This window comes from Marmota flaviventris, chromosome 14, assembly GCF_047511675.1.
Source record: "Marmota flaviventris isolate mMarFla1 chromosome 14, mMarFla1.hap1, whole genome shotgun sequence".
Taxonomy (NCBI): Eukaryota; Metazoa; Chordata; class Mammalia; order Rodentia; family Sciuridae; genus Marmota; species Marmota flaviventris.
Window position 1 is genome coordinate 5121830 of NC_092511.1, and position 6966 is coordinate 5128795.

At 56.4% G+C, this 6966-nt stretch overlaps 1 long non-coding RNA gene across 1 annotated transcript; it reads right to left on the minus strand.

Moving 5' to 3' along the window:
- Positions 1–4270: 4270 nt before the first annotated feature.
- LOC114094703 (uncharacterized) lies at positions 4271–6347 on the minus strand. Its single transcript, XR_011704222.1, has 3 exons — positions 6112–6347; positions 5659–5815; positions 4271–5548 (listed from the first exon to the last, which is right to left on the minus strand). It is a non-coding gene; the product is annotated as an uncharacterized lncRNA (long non-coding RNA).
- Between the last annotated feature and the right edge of the window lie 619 nt (positions 6348–6966).

The window sequence follows — 6966 nt, forward strand, 5'->3', positions numbered from 1 at the left end:
TCCTGCACATAATCTAACTGCAAAAGAGTTCATGACGCCGAATTCCCTACGATTGAATGCCACTGTGGCTTTCCAAAAGAAAAGTTCCAAGCGTGTGAGTATTTGTGGCCGCTCCCAGCTCCAAACAACACTGCCCAGGCTGGGAGAGTGAGAAAGAGGAAAAAAAACAACTCAAACTCTCGTTTCATTTAGAAACAAACTGCAAGAATGATTCTCAAAATTATAGTAGAGGCAGAGAAATGAAGAGCTATGCTCCAAAAAATAAAAAATAATCAAGTTATTTACTTTCCAGAGTATTTCCTGTTTGTTTGTCGGGAACTGTCTACCACCTTTACGCCCACCTCTCAGCATGCTGTTTGGCCTCATTCAAATACTACTTTGAGAGGAACACGTCGGGTTGGTAGCTACCCGTCCTCTCTATCTACCAGCAATGCCAGTTGGCAGCACGTGTGCCCTGATACACAGCAGCCTTCGGCACCCCCAGTCTGTATGCCTTTGGGCCGAGGCCCTGCACACCTCCTGGTGAAGTCCCAGGACACCCCTGACGCTTGTCATGTTCATGACCATAGCGTTTGATATATTAAATTAGTAGTCACTGCTCTGAGGCCACTGAACCTCATGCCATGGCAAGGAGGCTAGCTGTAACGCTGGGCCAGATGCTGAGTTCTAATCCTGCCACTCTGCCATAGCTTATCCAAGGGACTGCTTTTCACTTCCTCCAAACTCAGCCTCCTAACCTACAATTTAGAAAGTCCAGCTCCTGCTTGCCTCTGTGCTTCTGTGTGAGATCATCATCCAAAACCCCAACTTCTGAAGGGACACACCCTAGGTCCTAGCGGCCCACTTGTAAACACACAGGACGTAGAGGGTGGACAGTTCAGCAGGCCACGGTAGTGGCCCCCACATTGGAGGTGGGTGGGTCAGATCTCAGAAAGCGGATTTCCCAAACCCACGCAGGAGACCATTTGCATCTTAAGTCCCCAGGACTGCACTTGAAGCTTGGCTACAGGCACACGGGGCCTTTCAGAGAAGCAGCCATCACTGAAGCCCACCCAGAGAGGAATCCTTCTACAGGGAGCACCATTTGGAGCCCGTCACAGCCACTGGAACAGGGCGTGGGGAGCGCCAGCGCAGACACAGACGCAGCCCTGTTTTCTCCCAAGAGCCTGCTTGGGAGTTGCTGAGAGGGAAGGAAGGGGGCAGGGGGGAGAGAGGGAAGGGGGGAGGCAGGAGGTCAACTCCAGGGTCTCGGCTCTCCCCCAGGCTGACACCACTCAGAACCCAGAGGCAGAAATCAGCACCAGAGGCCACTTTGTCTGGAAAGTGCTGCTGGCTGGGGACCTTCGGGCATGCTCTCCTGGGGCCCTGCTGTCTGGCTGACCTCCTCAGGGTGATTTCCATCCCTCTTTCCCTTCCTGGGGGATCTTCCCCAACCCTCCTCCACTCCTCGCCCACCCCGACCCTCCCGTCCACCCAACCTGGCTCTCTTGAAGCCTGCCTTGTCTCCACTGTTGTCCTGGCCTGGTTGCAGGAGAGCGTCTCTGTCTGTTTCCTTCTCACTGTTAGAAGGAGGTTTCTCTGAGGCTGGTGTGTAGCTGATTGGTATCTGCACTTTCAGTGCCGAACACAGTTGGCACACAATTAAAGTTTAACGAAAGACTAATTAAATAAATGAATGAGCAGACCTGGGAAGGTGGAGGAAGCATCCACTGGATAAGCACCAGCCTGTGGCTAGTCTGAGGCCAGCTCACAGAGTGGGGGAGACAGGGACATCCCCAGGCTTCCTCCCTGAAGAGGCCTGCCTCCCTCCCGGGCACTTGCTGGAGTGGGCTGAGTCCCTCCTTCTCCATCTCTTTGGTCCCACACCTAGAAGGCTCAGCACGGAGAGGCGGCAAGGCCGACGTGGCCTGGGGGAGAGCTTCGATGGCTGCATGTGAAGTTCAGCTTCCTGGGCCAGGGCTGAAGAGCCTGCCGGCTGGGGAAGGCAGGTCCCCCACACAGGAAAGGCAAGGTCCCGTGAGGCCAGACCACTCGGGGCCGTCGGGGCTGTGGTCAGTAGGCAGACTGCACAGAGGGACGGGACTGTGGCCAGAGCTGGGCGGCCATGGCCAGCACATTGCAGTGAGGTCGGGTCAGCCCACTGAGCTGGGGCAGGCCTTTCTGCTCAGGGTGAAGGGCCACCTGCAGCCCACACACAGGCCGTGAAACCCGGCTGCGTTCGCTCAAGTCCCTGAGCAAATTACTCAGCCTCTCTGTACCTCAGTGTCCCCAGGGGAAATTAGGGTGATAGTACCTCCCCAGCAGGAGGGTTGAATGAGTGAAGGGTGCTGGTCACTTGGAATAGCCCTGGTGGCACTCGGTGCTATGTGCAGGGCTCTCACCCTCATCACCACTTCCGTTGACATGTTAACCCAGGCGCACAGCAAGAGGGACACACACAACCTGACTCTACAGCACATTAAGCCACAGTGGGGAGCGCAGCCACCCAGTTAGCGTGACGGGGGAAGGAGGGTGCACTTGGACTCCCTCTAAACCCGGGAGCAGAGGGCCCGTGGTCTGGTGGCATGGTGGGCTGGTGGGTCTGCCCTCCTGCATGGAAACGCATATAAAAGGGTGCAATTGTCTCCTGTCACTGGAGATCTCATCCAGAGTGGACAAGGAGGCAGATGCGCTGCCTGGGCTGCAGAAACCCACTGGCAAACTGCTGTGTGTGGCCGGTCAAGTCGCCTGACGTCTCTGGGCCTCAGGCCTGCGCATGGAATGCAAGGGGGCTCAGAGTAGAAAGAGCTTCCAGAATGACAAGAACTCAGCTCACCACGGGGTGGGGTGGTGGCTTGAAATAAACTGCATCCCTCTCAGCTCCCAGAGGTGGCAAGCAGACCAAACTGCACAGGGGGGACGGGGGCTCAGAAACATCTTCCCCTGCTCCCGTGGGAGGGGGTGGAGTTAGCTCAGGAGCCAGGCCTTGATTCTTGGTTCTAGGACAATCACCAAAGCAAGCCTGGGACAGTAAGCCCCAGAGGAGGGGCGCATTGCCAAGGCCACAGCCAAATGCAGGGGCCGGGGGTCTTCCAGCCCCTCTGCGTCCACGTTCTGGTCACCCGCCCCTGTGGCTCACTGAAGGGGCACAGGCAGACCGGGGACAGGAAGGGACTTTCAAGTTCTCAGAGTCTCCCTTGGCAGGGAGGCGTGTGGGAGGGAGGAGGGAGGAAGTGGTGCTTTGGTGGCTTTGTGCAATTATTTTCCAAGACTAACAGGGTGCCTTTCTCTTCAAACAAGTCGGATGTCCTTGTGCCCTGTTGCCCTCCACTGAGATGAGTTACAACGACGACGACCTCGTCCCGTCAGGTGACCAGGCCCGGGACACGCCTCCCCGGTTGTCCTTCAGCCACCTTTGATGTGCTGGCCCGAGCTCTCTGCTGAACCTTTTCCTTGACTCACTTGACTATCAAGTAGTTTTTGAAGTCACTTCTGTCGAAAGTGGCTCTTTCAGAAGTGGCCCTTTTGAAGTCGTTCATCAGTGAAGGTCTCAGCATCGAGCCAGACTCTCGTTTATGTAAGACACCGCTGCAGCCCCGGGGCTGCCCTGGGGACCAAACCACCCAGAGTTATCACAGTCTAGTGTCCCGCCCCTTCAGGGAGGGGGGGCAGAGCGGTCAGTGCAGGAAGGACGGCCATTTCCACCGTCACTCGTCCCTTCACTGAGGACACGCAGAGTGAGTCCCCATCTTGGGCTACGTTCTGTTCTAAAGCTGAGTGAGACACAGTCCCTTCCACCAAGATCTTTCAGAATGGAAGGAAAGGCAGACACAAGTCAGAGCCATGACAGAAAAATGCTCTGGTTGTGCAGAACCTGTCGGGAGGCTCCAGAGAGAGGCTGGCAGTCGAGGTTGGAGGCTGACCAGAGAGGACTGCAGAGGGTCCACAGGATTTTTCTATGTCCCCCATCTCTACAATGAAGTCTGCATCCAAGCCCAGATGAACCTTGATTTCTAAGTTAGCCAGGTCCTTAGTGTGATTCTCCCCCTTAATCAGCAAATTTCAAGCTGTCAATGCACCACACGTGACTTGGCTGAACACAGCAGAGATAAGGAGCAGCCAGGCTACGTAGTGTGTCCACTGTGACCCGTGGACGTAAGTACCTTCAAGAGAACAGAGAGCAGTAAAGTCATCAGGAACTGACGAGTCTGAGTGCTATCTTTGATTTGGCTCTGCTTTATTTTATTGTGATTTTTTTTATATTAAAATAGGCCTGTGCTTATCACCAGGACTGGGTTTCCTCAGGGTCTGGTGGAGCCGCTCCCACGCTTCCAGATGATTCCCAGTCGCCTGCAAGCCTGGGTCAGAGCCGCCCGCAGACCTGCTCAGGGCCCGCTGCCGTCCCTCCAGCGGCTGCCTCAGTGGCCGAGCTGCGGCTCCGATCCCAGGCCTCCAGCCCACTCCTCACGCGGTAGCCACGTGATCTTTCTGGTCCTGTTGAGAGCCTCCGCAGTTCTCAGATCCTCCAGGGCGTGGGCCTCTGCCTCTGCACCTGGGTCCTCCCATCCCACAGGACGCCCCGGGACACCCGGCCCAGCCACCCGTACCATCTTCAGGTCACCACTCAGACTTGACCTCCCGGGAGACTTTCCCCAGGGGTCAGAGAAGGTCCCTGCTTTGTACTTCACTGGGCCCCGGGCTTGAGCTACAGAAGCTCCTGTCCACCCTGGCCTGACAGCACCGTGCTGAGCAGGGGACCTGGCACGCGGGCCCAGGCGGGATGCTGTCTCTGCCCTTGCTACTGCTGTCCTTGGACCAGCCGTGCCACACTGCTGAGGCGCTTTCTTCCTCTGTAAAAGGAGGGTAGCAGCAGCTTGGCGGGTTAGCCCTCAGGGTTCCTGTGATCCTCGATGGCTTCACGCACAGAGAGTGCTGAGAACAGAGTGAGTGCTAGGTAAGGGTGAGTGGACACTGGCCTTGAGCCTGTACTTGCCCCGTTGGCTGACCCAGATGCTCAGGGCTACCTGCCGCTGCTCACTGCTGTTCACACAGGAGTCTTGGGGGGCGTGCACATGGACTCTTCTGGGATCAGGAACCAGAGGCTGAGTGGATCCAGGCAGGGCAGCACATGCCGGGCCCTGGCTGCTGAAGGCAGGGCCAGGGCTCAGAGGGGCGGGAACAGGGCCATCCGAGCTCTCGTCAGCTGGTGCCGAGGCCACCAGTCAACAAGCGTGGCTAGCTGTGACAGTCTTTCTGAACACCCACGTCCACCACCCACCTGGGTTAGTCAGCTGGGCTGCTTTAACAGAATACCACACACAGGGCAGCTGAACCAGCACGATGTATTTCTCACCATGTGGGGATTAGAAGTCCAAGATCAAGCCCCACCAGGGTCAGTTTCTGATGAGAGAAGACCCCCTTCTCCGTGTCCTCACGTGGTCTTTCCTTGGTGAGTGGTTGCAGTGAAGTAGCCCTGGGGTCTCTTCGGAGGACACAGAGCCATTGGACAGGGCCCTACCTTCATTTTACCTTAATCACTTCCTGGGAGGGTCCGTCCCAGTGCCGTCCCCTGCGGGCAGGGGTCAACATGGAATTTGGGGGAAACACTCAGCCCATGGCAACCTCCTCACCCCCAGAGGCCCCCAGCTCTGCAGACAGGAAGGACAGAAGGGCCCTCACCTCGGTTCTCTGGCACGAGTAGAAGAGGGCGTCCACTGTGGGCTCCATCCAGGCCAGCTGCTCCTCACAGGGCTGTTAATGGCTGCCTTGTCCACGGTGCCTAGCGCCTGAGAACTTGGTGTTTGCTCTTTTAAGTAGGGAACTTATTAGCTGCTCACTGCGGAGATAAGAATCGAGGTCAGGCCTTTCTGCCAAAGTCCCCTCTCCAGGCCTGTCTCCGCCTCTGCATATTCACAATTTTCCATCCAGTCCCATTTCTGTCCAGTGATTATTCACAAATTAGATTTCCAGGGAATACACCATCAGAGAACGTGAGCATTTAACACGTAAATAGCAACAAATGGCTTTTCAGTAAAAGGCAAACCATTCTCCAAATGACCAACGTCACTGGAAATCGGAGACCGGCCACAGTGCCCTCCCACAACTGAGAGCGTGTGGCAGGCCAAGACTCACAGTGGAAGTGGCTGCTCCAGGCCACAGTCTAGGGTCTCGTGAAACAAAGCTTTTTTATTTCAGATGGTTTTCTCGATTCGAAACACCTAGACACAGTAAAATGGGAATTATTTATCTGTGGCTTATTAAAGCTATTATCCCTGCTTGGTTTCCTACTCTGCAGACACCGGCTAGTCCTAGGCCGTAGCCATCAAGATATCTCGAAATGGCTTCGACTTCATTGCTGCCGAGCTGAACAGCCCCGTCGGGGGAGGCATGGCCTGCAGAGCCCTTGCGGGGGAGGAGCGGGATGGAGAGTGTGCGTGGGAGCGGGTGGCAGGGAGGTTCCAGATCTGCCCTGGGGAAAGCAGAAGGGAAGGGAGTGCAGTCCTTCTCCTCTTCCTCTTTTCTGCTGTCGTGAATATGGATGTGATATTTACAACGCCCACAGAGAGCTTGACCATGAGGTGACCTGGTGACTGAAGCCAGGCACGGCTGGGCTGCAGAGGCTGGAACAGCCAGGAGGCTGGTGTGGGTGCTGAGGAGGCACCACCCTGCCTGCCGCAGCCGCGGCCATGAGAGCTGGGGTGTTCTGGGACTGATGACAGGCTTCACCGGGTCCTCTCCCCAGGGACCAGCATGGGCTGCAGGCCCAGGGTGCGTGTCTCGCTCTTCCATCGATTGGCTCACAAAGTATTTGCCAGGTTCTGCTCACCAGGGCTCCAAAGGCAGCTGTGTCCTGAAGGGCTTCCCAAACAGTTCAGCCTGGGAAATCAGCCCTGTTGTCGTTAAAACACCCAGGATCATGTCCTGAGCAGAGCAGCTCTCCCGGCTAGAGGCTCGGGAGTGTCAGGGCATAAGAGCAGGTCCTCTGGG